At 47.9% G+C, this 13,129-nt stretch overlaps 1 protein-coding gene across 2 annotated transcripts in view; it reads right to left on the bottom strand.

Moving 5' to 3' along the window:
* The window catches only part of PAK3 (p21 (RAC1) activated kinase 3), a 179,753-nt gene that overhangs the window by 118,876 nt on the left and 47,748 nt on the right, over positions 1-13,129 (bottom strand). The window contains exon 1 of one of the 2 annotated variants that reach the window (XM_035541873.2): positions 6,007-6,242. The exons of the other annotated variant lie outside the window; for it this stretch is intronic. The gene's annotated coding sequence lies outside the window, so the exon portion shown is untranslated. Of the gene's footprint in view, positions 1-6,006; positions 6,243-13,129 lie in introns of those variants that run through there. 2 annotated transcript variants of the gene reach the window in all.

Raw genomic sequence — 13,129 nt, 5'->3', positions numbered from 1 at the left:
AGGAGCTGCACGGATGTGCGCAGAAGGTTGTTTCAGTGACAGCCTTTTTGGGGCTGCTTCTAGAGCTCCTCTATCTTACCGCCTTGTTTGGTTTTAGGCTCTTCCCGACTTTTAGTTTAAGCTGAAGGATCTGATTCATTGTTTCTCAGCAATAAACTGGTTTCCTTAAGAAGACTAATCAAAGTTTGATGAGGCCCTTGTGCAATGGAAAGACTGATGAGATATATTAAAGGGTAGGTGTGGGGCAAAAGTGAAGACAAGAGCAAAAACTCCCACCGAGTTCAATGGAATTACGATTGTTGTTTTTATGCATATCTTTTCCCAGGGCTCTAGCTCATATTTTAGTGTATTTGTGTAACTACCTCAGTATCCTGGCAGATATTCATGGTAACCTCTCCTATGCTTTATTTAACTTCTCTGTGTTTGCCAATAACACCATGAAACGTTTTTCTGGCTGCAGCATGCCCTCATATCCGTGCTCCACCAGGCTACGAAACCATAGCTTCCACTAAGAAATGGGCAGATTGAAGTAAATAAGACATTTTCTTTGTACACCACAGGTAACTAAAACCTAGAACTCATCAGCCAGGCAGTCATCCAGACCAAGAACCTAACAAGATCAAGGAAATGGGTTAGAAATGCATACAAATACAGCCACCAAAGGAGCCTAGAGAGCTGTTTCCCAGGACATCCCCATGCTCACTGTCCTGCACCAGTGCTGCCCAGCTCAATTTAACCCCACAGAAGGGTGCCGTGCCCAGCCTCAGCTCTGCCAGCCCAGCCCTTCATTGTACATGCATCCACACGTGGGACGAAAGCGATGGTCTTGGTGGCAAGAGCTGGAAGAAGGGCAGGGAAGAGTGGCAGGCAAGCAGGAGTCACCATGTGGGTGAGAACAGAAAGTTCTCCGTGACACTTGCTTTCTTACTCTTGAAATTCTTCAGCAGTGGAGATGCTGCAGCCCCCCAAGGCAGCCAATTCTAGGATTCAACGTCAGTGCTGCTGGGAAGCTTTCTTCAATTTCTAATGGTAAACTTTTGACAAACATATTAAATGTCATGCTGGTCTCTGAAGGCAAAAATGAGCCGTAACGTGAGGAAGTGGACTGACCCACACGTTCCTGCAGCAGGGTTTTTGTGCTGTCCCCTGGGCCACCCAGGACTGGTGCTATCAGGCTCAACAGCCCAGTAGGTGACCTTCAGACCTGCTCTAATAGGGCAGTTCTTAGCCTTCCACTAAGATAAAGCAGTTCGCACCAATTGCCAGACAGCAGGTCAGCTTTTCCAGCTGATCCTCTGCCTTATTATGTAAGATTTACTGTTTGATTATTGCCCTCTGCTATCCTCTGCATGAATTAGCCATTATGGACTAGAACAGAAATTATTACTGAAAATTCAATCAGTGCTAACTGATTTTTAATACATCATCACATGCAGGTCAAAGTGCGTTAACCTGCTTGGGCTATTGGAAGGGATTTCATTGACAAACTCTGTGCAACCCCACAACACCACAGACAAGGAGCAGTGGCCAGAAGGTGAGAGGCATGGGGAAAACTGAGTCTGGACATCTCGATTTCAGGTTTCTCAAATGCTACATTTAGGAGGAGACATTATGCATTGCTTCACCTACAAAGGAGGTTTTATATCCTACACGGCTTCATCTCTGTTCTGCTTTGGCTGACACAAGTCCCAGAGCTGTGGGTCATGAGGCGCTGGTGACGTGAGGGCAGAGCAGGTGATCCACACCATTCCCTTCCTGCAGAAACACGTCATCTCTGTCGTGCTTGGTGCTCCTGGTCACAAGCCAGCCTGCAAGAAACACCGCCAGCAGACAGTACCCGAGGTTTGAAGCCTGTGAGCAGTGCTTGGGGCACTTTTGGGCAGAGTGGTATCGGGGAAGGAACTGTTTTATGGCATACAAATAGTAAGGGATGGACCCACTCCAAAAACGAATTCTTTACAGCAAAACCTGCCAACAAATGGATTTCAAGCACTTGAAACTGCAAGAGCCTCACAAAAAATAAAACAAACAAAAAAAACACATGTGGAAGGAGATACATTAAATCAGCGCTTATTCCAGTCCTATCACACAGTCCACAGTCTGTCCCATACTGATGGATCTGAAGGCAGAGCTTAGGAGGCTCTGTGACACCACCAGACAGGTTCGTCACAAGGCTAGAGCTGTGCCCATCCCAACTTCCCATCAGAGCAAACCACACTGGGACCTTACTGCACCACATACACTCTTGTACTGCAAATGCTGCCTCCAAAACCCAGTCTCAACAAGCAGAGGAAAAAAGAAAGTTAGAATACATAAATCTGTAAGGCTGCCAGCAGCTGCTATAAAAAGATCCCTTTCACATCTCTTCCAGCCTCGCTCCATCAATCTATATATACCTGTATCTAACAGGAAGGTATTAGAAAAGTGGGACTCTTTGGAAAGGTGCACAGGCAAAGGTAATAGCCAACAGACATGCTGAACCATGGGAAAATCTGATTAAATATTGGATTTTTCATGAGGATGGTCAAAAATGGGATCAAAGAGGCTATGGGATCTCCATTCTTGGAAATATTCTTAATTCAACTGAACAAAGTCCTGAGTAACCTGCTACAAATTGGCCCTGCATGGAGCAGGAGGCTGGACTGGCTGACCTCCAGAGGTCCCTTCCATCCTAAAGTACCCTACGATTTTTCCTGGTTATATTTGGGGCCACACCAAAGGACCTTAGTAAACATTAATACACATTTATAAGACTCAAGCAGACCCTGTGCACTGACGAAGAATGGAAGCAGAATGCTGGTGCTCAGCCAGGATAAACGATAGCGCTCCCCACAAAATACCCACAAAGGTCAGCACTTGCACCCGAGAGCTTTACGCTCAGAAACCTTCCCCGGGGCACTCTGCGACCACTTCGGGCCCCGTGGCCCCGGCACGCTCACGGAGGTGCCGCACGCACGCCCTGCTCTGCTCCGTGTCCGGTCTGCGTGGCTGGGGACAGCTGGGTCCTTGAATCCCCGTCACAGTGACATCTTCTGGAGCAGGATGCACTGGAAGAAAGATTACTGGGGAGAACAACTGGAAGCAAAAATCCTATAGGTTCTCAAAATGCAGTTCATTCTGCCTGAAGGGCTGAGGGCAATTTTTAGGGCACTTTCCTAATCTTAGAGAGCACTGTGAGAGACTGCAGTATTTACATATACTAGAATAGCTATGATCTGATGATTTAAAGTGATACCTATTGATGCCTAAAGGTATTTTCAGGCCCCTACCTTCTTTGCTGAGTGTCTGTTTTCATGGGGTTGTTTTGCCAACTGCTGACAATCTGTTGAGAAATATCTGGGAACGTGAAATCTGGAGGTGTATCAGTGTGTGAGCGTCCACCCCAAAACCTCCGTGAAAATAACCCTCAGGAATGGCAATCAGCCAGCAATGCGGTTTGAAGCCAGCTAAGATACAAATAAATATTCATGTCAGTGGAGGATTTGGGATTTAATGCCATTCTGCTAATGCAGATAAATATTCCGATTCCCTTGGCTTCTGTAGATTAAGCCCAGTTTAAAAGAAAAATCTATACAATGCCATTCAAATAGCACCGCTGCTGCTGGGGGCTTGGGGGAGCTGGGACAGGGTTGTGATCCTAACTGCTAGAGAGCCAGATGAAATCCCTGTGATACCAGTGTCCCCAGCGGGAGGCAGATTCGGTCACGCTGGAGTACCTCCGCAAGACCCAGTTTACAGTGGAGCTGCAGGTAGTGAGCTAGAGCTAACCGTGCTGCCACCGCTGTCAGCCAGCTGAGAGCAGCAGTCCCACATCACCACCTACCTGGCTTCAAGCTGGTGTTCCTCTCCACAGACCGAGAAGCAATAGTCGTGCCTTGCCTCCACCACAGATTCTAGGGGCATCATGAGCAGAAGGCACCTCAGAAGTTATGCAAAGGGAAGCTGAGTGAAAGAAACTGGTTGCCCTTTCTCTGCAGATTCACCAGCAAAAGGATAACTGTACCCTATGGGCTCACAAAATTTGCGACCAAGCACACCGTCAGAGCACACAGCAGCCAGGCGCTAGCCGAGGCTCTCCCCGTGGGACCACAAGCAGGTAAGTCACTGTGCTCGCCCCCGTAACGAGTCAGCAGCCTGATTCACGTGCTCCAGAACATGAGCTTTTAAACTGTTTGCAACACACCTTCAGGCTTTATGGAAGGAAATGAGCAAGACAACAGATGGACTGATTGTTTTGTTTTTCTTTCTTCTTCTTTTTTTTTTTTTTTTAAAGCTCTCGGCCTGCTTTACCTCCGTGCTTATTTCTTCTGTCCCGTTGTCAGAACAGAGCATGATGTGCCTTATTTTCATTTCTGTACATTTACACAGACTCGACAGCTTGCACTTTCTCTTCCCTCTTGTGGCTGGTTCTGAAAAGGCCCTTACGAAAGGAAGGCGAGTGGCCCCGAAACTGCCCCAGCTCTGACACCTGGGGCTGGCCGGACAGGGCTGAAGAGAAGGGCACAGGAAGAGGTCGTGCAGCCCCATGGCACTGACAGCCCAGGGTCTTTTCCACAAACTTGTAGTGCACTTAGCAAATCCCTTCCCTTACACATTAAATCTAAGGAATATTGAACTAAGCAGGCTTTTGGCAAGACTTCCAAAGTAGAAGGCTCAGCTACCAGGATATAGGTTGGAGGCATCAAAGTACTCTGGAATTCAAGGTGCTCAGCGCTCTTAGACATCAAACGGATTTTAAAAGGCAAATGAAGACAAATATAAACAGAACCAGCACACTTAGGATTCCCAGTTAAGAAGCTAAAACTTATAGGAATGGCCACACCTGTTCAGCTCGTTGGCCTCTCTATGCTTTAAAACATATACTGGAGATCACAGCTGTCAATGCATTTACTCGTTTGGTTAAAGAAATAGTTATCCTAAGCTGAGCTTTTGAATAATCTTGACAATTCTCACTCAAATGAGAATCCCTTAAAGACATTCAGACTACAAGTTTCGTCTTTGTGAAGAAAACTATTTACAAGTGAGAGTACAATAGTTAGTGCAGGTACTTCTTAAAAAGTGGGGGAAAGGATGGCACGTGCTCCAGCAGCCAGTAAGCCATCCCTCCTGTGAGCTCTCAAAGTTAGTGACTTTGCTGCGACAAAGTTTTTCCATGGTCTCAGTGCTCCTCTCTCTGCTGGACAGCGTGCCCAGCAGCTGGCAGGAGAGAAAGCCCAAATGCTGCACCGAAGTGGCAGCAGCAAGGGCAAAGAGGAGCTCTGCACCTATCCTAGGGGGCCTGATTTAACTTTCTAGCAGAAATGTGCAGTGCCCATCTCAATTTTGGATATTCTGCTCACCCTTACCGATCTCTTAAACTGCTCAGCCAGCTTGGGGTGTTCCCTCAGGCTAGGGCATGGTTATCAGACCCAACCCAGAAGGCTGGACGTGCAGATGGACTATGTCAGGGCAACATGGGGAGCTTCAGGTTGTGACTAGCTTTGAAGGAAGCCCCATCCCACTTATTCTCCTCCCGTGAGTCTGGAGGTGGCTCACGCTAAGACAGGCAAGACCATCCGGGTGAGCCTTCAGATTGAAGGCAAGCCAAAAGCTGGAAAACGCTTGATCTGTGGAAGGCAACTTGTCTGCAAGCCTCGGCCGGGGAAGCCGCTGCAGGCACCTCTGGCAGGGGGCGAGGAGCTCGGCCCAGTGTGCAGGCAGCCGGCTCGCCCCCAGGAGCCTGCAGCCCCCTCGGCCCCGCTCCCCGCTGCGCCCCGCTCCCCGCACCTGCCGGGCACACCCGCGGGGACATTTTCCAGGCCGACGACGCTCCCTGGAGCATCACGCCGAGCACCACGGCAGGGGAGGCTCGGGCGGTTTGAAGGCACGGGTCTGGCAGCTTGCTGGGAGGCCTGGGGAGCAGCTTGGGGGCTCTGCCCCATCCCTCCCAGCCTGCAGCCCCGTGCCGGTGCCCTGCCTGGCCTTTGTGGCTGCGGGGTGCAGGGGGTAACAAAGCAAAGGACAGACCTTCTCGCCGGCCTCTTCCACGATGGGGAGGCCGCGCTCGTCCTCCCGGCTGCGGCTGCCGGCGGGATGCTGGCGGCCGGCTCGCAGCGCCTCAGCGGCTCCGCATCGCGCTGCTCTCCCACGGCCCCTTTTAGTTTCTCTCCCCCTCCTCCCTCAGCTCAGGGGGGGGACAGAAAGGGGCTGGGGAGGGGGAGACCTTTCTATTCGTATTATTCTAATATATTCTGGGGGCTTGTGGTTCCTGCAAGCAGGCGGAAGTGAAACCCGTCCTCGCCCCCCTCCTCCTTCCACGATGCTCCGGGGCTGGACGCGGCCCGGCGGCAGCTTGGGGATGCCTGGATGCGGCCCCCCCGGGCTGCCCCTGCCCCTGCATCCTGTGGATGTGGAACCGGGGAATTGGGGCTCCGCCACAGGCTGCCCCCACCTCCCCAAGGCCTTAACCCCACAGCCCCCCATGGAGCTGGGAGCAGAGAGGCACCAAAAATGCACCCAGCTGACTGAGGGCAGTGGTAACTTCCCAGTTCGGAGCCTCTCCTCGGGTCGAAGCAGACTTGCAGGACGTTTCATCAAGACAAGCTGAGCAGATTCCAGCTTGCAGGGATGCCGCGAGTAGTGAGGATCTGGTGGCCTCAGCCTAAAAGTGTCTCCAGAGCCCCGGCAGGCTTAGTGAGACCCATGCCGCCGTGTTTGACGCCACCCAGATCAGAAAATGAAGGCTAGCCTGGGCAGCCCTGTGCATGCAGCAACTGAACCCCCTGGTCCTTGTTTAGGGCCGTATGGGTGCGTGGGTAGGTGGCACAGGCACTTCTGGACTGCACGGCAGGAGTAACTCCCAACAGACGATGCAGACTTACACACAAGATGACCAGGGCTCCCTTCTCTGAGGTCTCTGCTGTCTCTGCAGCGGCCACCTGCTGACAGCACGGTGCTGGAACTCATCCCCTATAAAATTCTGGCCTTCCCCCTTCTTCCACATGGGGAAAGTGAAGCGCTCAGTGATGCTGACATCTACTTTGCCAGCTGGCACGTTGAGGACCTGCTCTTCTGGACTTTACAGCTTCACCACTGTGCCCAGCTTTGTGCGACACGTTTCCTTCACATCCCAACAGCAGCGGGCTGCATCTGTCCCCCAGCCCCAGGGGGTCTGCAGCCTCCCCACTGCGTCTGGATGCCCAAAGAGCCATTGGCAGAAATGCCCTCTTGCAGGTGGGACTGGCCAGAAGATTGCACCTCATCCTAAGGAGCGCAGCCTGGACACGCTGATGCATCCATTTGTGTCTTGCAGCTTAATTACTGCAACTCCCTATGCTTTGAAATAAACCACAGCTACTGTAAAACACAGCAGATGTCTGCTTAGCAATGGAGATCAGCCTGGTGCTTTGCTCACCCTGCTTTCTTACTAAGTACGGGCTTGGTTTTCTGTTCGGATATTCAAAGCCTTTCATAATCTTCTTCCATAGCTGGCTCCCGCTGGAACATGGCAGCCCCTGACAAAGGCGGTAAGACAAGACGGAGTTTAATCTTTCCCAGGCAGTATTCCTGAACTAGTTTTGCCTCACGGAGATAGAAATAACCCAGATCCCATGGCATTCAGAAGTAAAGGCAAAACTTCCCTCCTCAGCTTCATTTCTTCACACAGAAACATGCAGAGAATGCCAGTACACAGTCCAACAAATCCAAGCCCTATAAACTAATCAAGCTATTCCTCTTACAGGCTAGATCGAAAGCAAGACAGAGAAGGAAACAGCTTTTTTCTATTTTAAAATACTTGGGAGGCACACAAGTCCCACAGAGATGGGAGCCATCTAAGTATATATAAAGACATAGCTAGATAAATGAATCCATCTGTTGTAATCTAGCAGTTTCATAAAACCAATGAAAAAAATCGACAGTTTCATGAAACCACTAAAGTGCTATTGATACTTTCAAGTGTTTAAAATTCTTCTCAAATGTGTACGAATGTAGGAAATCAACCATCCCCTATAGGATTCCTGAAATGAATGGAAAAGGAACAAGACCGTGCATGAAGCTGGTGCAAAAAAATACACGGTGTAATTAAAGCAAATTGCCATTAACAATCTAACACAGACTATTACAAATCCCTCCTCACTCCCCAAAATACATTTCTGGCTTCCATGATGTGGCAGCACACACATGCACCGCCACCCTTCTTCTGTCCCTGGGATCCCAAAGCACCTCGCAGATGGTGCTCGAGCTGCGCTGTCCCACACCTCCACGCTTCTTCTCCGCGGGGAAACCGAGGGGCGAAGCGATTTGCTTGTCGACTGACAGAAGTATTAAAATGGCCGGAAAGACGTAGGTGTCCTGTCTGCACATATGCCATGCTCTCACTACCAGATAGCACTTCCAGGATGAGTCTGCTTGCAATTAGAGAAAGTTGTTCTTTTACAGACTGAGCTGAGCAATCCACTGACAGCTTTACAGGCAGAGAAGGGCAAAGAAATAGTGTTTTGCTTCAACCCAACGAGCGATGCCTTTTCTCAGCTCTGTGCCTGAAGAGCCGCGTGGCAGCTAGCTATGGAGCAGTCCTCATTAAGACACCACAAATTCACACCAGCTTCCATTTGTTTCAGGTGTTCCTGTTTTGGTGCAGCCAGGTGACAGGTATGGAAAGCCATCGAGCTGTACGAGGCCAGTGGAAAACCCTTGCAAGTGTTTCCCAGGAAATGTGCCCGCAGGTTCTGCTTCTATGCCCCTCACTCCCTTCCCCTCGCCTCCTCGGTAGGTTCATGCTCCCCATCTCAGCGATTTGTGGTCCAGTCCTGCTCCAAATGCAACCAGAGGGCAAGAGACTGAGGGACGGGCAGTGAAGGAGATTTGACAGGCTACATCCTGAAACACTTCCTCGATGAAAGCACAGAGATACCCCCAGGCCTCAGGGAGCTACCCAAGTACACATGTCCAACACCAGTGTTCATTAAAAAGGCACCAGCTGTCCCAATCCCTGTGTGGAGTTACTCTCGTCCGCAGGGAGAAGCGAAACTATACAGCAGTCAGTCCTCAGGTCCATAACACAGCCCAGACTAGGTGTTACTGCACGTGTGGAGCATTACAGACCGAGTCCACGGCTACCTTGTGGCTCCAGGCATCACGTGCGATGCAACAACAGATGGAGTTGCAATGGTAGGTCACTTCTGGAGGTCGTGTCTCAGTTACCATTTTAAGTACTCTTCTATTTCCTTTTTTTTTTCTTCTTCCAGAAGTTGGTAAGTGATGTCTCACTTTTATTATCAGTATTTTATCAGTAAAATAATGTCAGTATGGATAAAAATTACAGATTTCCCTCCATAAATGTTGCAATACGAAAAAACAATCTGCTGTTAATAAAACAGAGACAAATTCCCAAAGGAAATGAATGCTCTTAAAAACCACAAACTCAAAGTAAAAAGCCACTCTGCTATATTTGAGGCAATTACAAAAGAAAAATGAAGAAGACTGTTTCTCCTCAAAACTTGGCAATTTTTATATCACGCTACCGATATTCTTAATGAAAAATGGTGCTTTTATTCACTGCCACTTCTTTTACTTTGGCCAGTGCTGTAGCCAAACATCTGCTTGTTAAGTTAGTGGAGTAAATTGATGGCTAGCAACGCATGAGTTTCCATAGGAGATCTCAACAGACATTTCCAAAGAAAGTCCTGCTCTAAAGCTTTGTAAGGATGCACCAAGGCAGGGAGGAGACTACGAAGAAAGAGAAAGGTCCAGACAAAGTGTCCGTGTAAATGTTCAGACAGGTTGAACTCTTCTCCTGAGAAGCCTCCATGGAGGATTTGGGATGGGTTTTCAACTGAAGGCCTCCCAGAGCTCTTAGTGCAAGATTTACACTGACCACAGACAAACTCACTGTGACTGCAGAAAGCTGTGAACACAGAAGTGAGGCCGAAAGTAACGGTGAGATGGCAGACAGCATGCTGCTGAAAGGTTCTGCTCCTTTCTCTTCTCTCCTCTGAGAGTGGCAGAGAAAAATTAATCATGATTATTACAGTTACACCTTCTGAGCCTCTTCTGCTAATATAACGTGTGCTGGCCCTTCTTTACAGCAGAAAAATTCTTAGGAGGCAACACATCTACACCAAATATGTCCCATTACACTGAATACTGTATATCCAGGAGTTAAGACACAAATCCCCCAGGGGCCTGCTGTCCAAGCAGACACAATCCAGACAATCAGTAGCAAGTCTTCCAGGCTTACACTATCTCTACGGGATGTGCTGGGATAATTCTGAAGTGTCAGACTTCAGGACCTTCCAGGAGCAGGTACAGAAAAGGTATCATTGTGTAGCCAGATCCGAGCAGCATTCCCACCAAACTCCCTTCCGTTCCTATTTGAAGGCAATCAATTGTCACACACTAGGGCTGAGACAGAAAATACAACCATCGACAGAAAATACTGTATTGGCAGAATAATGATTTCAAGAAGATCTACAAGAAGCCGCACAAATCCATGTGAAAATAGTCTGAGCATCCTCTAACACAGGGCAGTTAGATCCATTAGGATGAGGAGCAGAAAACAACTCCTCATTTTTTAAGTGATAAAGAGTTTCTTGCAGGCAAGCTATGCAGCCCTGAAGCCTGAATCCTCAGACTATCCACAGCCCAGGGCTGCACAGAGGAAAAGAAGCAAGCTTCTCCAAAGTGGTGCCTGAGACCCAGAAGGGCCGCCAGCCAAAGGCAGCGCGGAAGCTTGGCTCCCAAGATGTTAGGAAGAATGGAGCGTTTTGTCTGCTCTCTGCTCGTGCGTACCTGCAGGAACGCACCCCAGCCAGTTTTCAGCTCCAATGGGAACTGAAGGTTAATTATTTTCTGCCAGTACCGGGGGACAGACTGTCAGTGTAACAGCACCAACATGTAAGCATGGAACGCAGCGGGGTACAAAAGATGTCAGCATCAAGTTCAGTACCTTTTGGCATGTTCTGAAAATAAACCACCTCTGACTGCTGCTGGCTTGGCTTTTCACACTCCTTTGGTTGGTGTTCAACAACAGGACATACCTCCGGGCCTTGCACACTCTGTGCTGCTATTAATTGCTAGCAAAAAAGATGTCCATCACAATGCACACAATGCGAATAAATAATTGTGCAACCATTTCCTGAGCAGTACTTCCTTCCTACCACTAAGGGACAGTGTTTCCTACTTTTAGACTAATAAAACAGCGTATCTGCAAGTTCAGTTCTAATTAGTAATGGTTAATGCCTCCCTTTACTGCCTGAAGAGTTTCTTTTTCCATGTTATGTTTGTTTAATAAGTTACTTTTTCAGGACAGTGAATTACTGCTCTGCCTGTTATACTTTTACAACCACCAGCAGGCTACACAAATAAATACAACTAGTGTATCAGTCAAGGTAATTCCTCCTATGAAGTTTTAAGCCTAAGAGGATGGCTCGTGTAAGATAATTGGTTTACAGTCTGGTTTTAATCAAAAGGCATAAATGGCTTTGTAAAACACATCACTTTGTTGCTATTTTTTTCCCATTTTTTCATCATTTGTATCTGTGACAATCCCACAAACTGTCCTCATCTGTAGAGGTAATTCACACAGCGGTAACCCGGCACGCTGATGCTCCTTGGTAGGTACTGATTCTGTCTCCATTTATACCAGGGACACTTCTGTCATCAATCTCACTCAGAGTGAAGATTATGTCCGCTCTTTTCAGAGACAAATCTTTGATATTGGTCCTGTTTCTTCAGGGATAACTTGTGTTCTGGAAAATAATTTAATCAACCTGATAGACTTCACTAAGTAACCTTCTCTGAATTTGTGTTTCTGAAAATACCCACCCTCACCAGAAGGCAACGCTAACTAACCCTAACTAACAGGCTGTGGCTTACTTACAGAAAGTGAAGGTTTTATAGGAGGGTAGAGCAGAGATGCCTGGTTTTGCTTACTTTCACACTCATGCAACTGAGAAATGTCCCTGAAGTAGTTGTGACAGTGACAACCAGCTAGAAGATCTGTAGCTGTACAGTCAAGCTGGCTTTGTAGCTGCACAACCAAAACACAGCCTCCTTGGGGTCTCTTCAGTGAGAGAAAGCACAAGGTACATCATATCCAGTTAATTATGAGCAACTTAAAATAAATAAATAAATAAAAGCCACCAGTCCCATGAACAAAAGGATGTCCAGATTCAGTATTTCACTGAATAGTACATCTAACCTTATCTACACAGACAGTCCAGTGCAATTAGCCCCCGCTGGTGCTAGCAAGAGACATTGGTAAAGCCAAGTTCCAGATATTTTTACTACCTACCACCTAACCCTGCCCTGTAATTAACTGCAGAGCCCCACAGATTTCTGCCTGATTAGCTGTTTCAACTAATGAGTGGCTCCAGACTCAGCCAACACCAAGTGTGAACTACCTGCCACTCACTGGCTGCTCTTTGTGACCGCACGCAGCACACCACAGGTGCAGAGCCATGCTGGAGAAAGAACACAAAGAGGAAAAGGGGCCTGCAGACAGACCACGCATGGCTCCCCTCACTTCAGTCACACACACCGAATGTTTTGGATGGTTACGCACATGGGAGCAAAAGCGGGCAGTTCCTGTATGGCCATTACCTGAGATATAAAATGTTTGACTTTTTAATTAAGATCTACAATATCGATGTCACAAAATGAGTCTGAAATTACAAGAGCAGGATCTGATCTGATTGTAAAAAGCTCAGCTATTCAATTGAAGGCCAACGCTCGGTCATAACCAGAGAAAAGTTAAGGTCAGGAGTCCAAGTTCAGGAGTGGAGAAAATAAGAAGCTGAAGGAAACATTATATCCTCCAATAATCCTTGCAGGAGATATGATTTCAGCATGAAAGGATGCAGTCCCGCTTTAAAGTTTCCAAGCAAAAATCATTCTACTATAACTCCACTCCGAGATAAAAGCAGACATGTGAGCTAGTAATACTGGCCTCTTTGCCTGGTGTTTTTATTGGTGCTGCCCTCCATATTAAAGAAAACAAACACTCTGCTTTTAATATTAAAGATAACTCCAACAGGTCTCCTTTAGAGAACCTTCCTGCTAATCCATGCCTTGTAACACAGTTACCCTTGTGTATATTTGGAAGGTGGCCTGTAGAAGGAAAAGCAAACAGAGGATTGGCTCTTTTAAA

The sequence above is a fragment of the Cygnus atratus genome, chromosome 13, assembly GCF_013377495.2.
Source record: "Cygnus atratus isolate AKBS03 ecotype Queensland, Australia chromosome 13, CAtr_DNAZoo_HiC_assembly, whole genome shotgun sequence".
NCBI lineage: Eukaryota > Metazoa > Chordata > Aves > Anseriformes > Anatidae > Cygnus > Cygnus atratus.
This window is presented reverse-complemented; position numbering and strand designations above follow the sequence as displayed.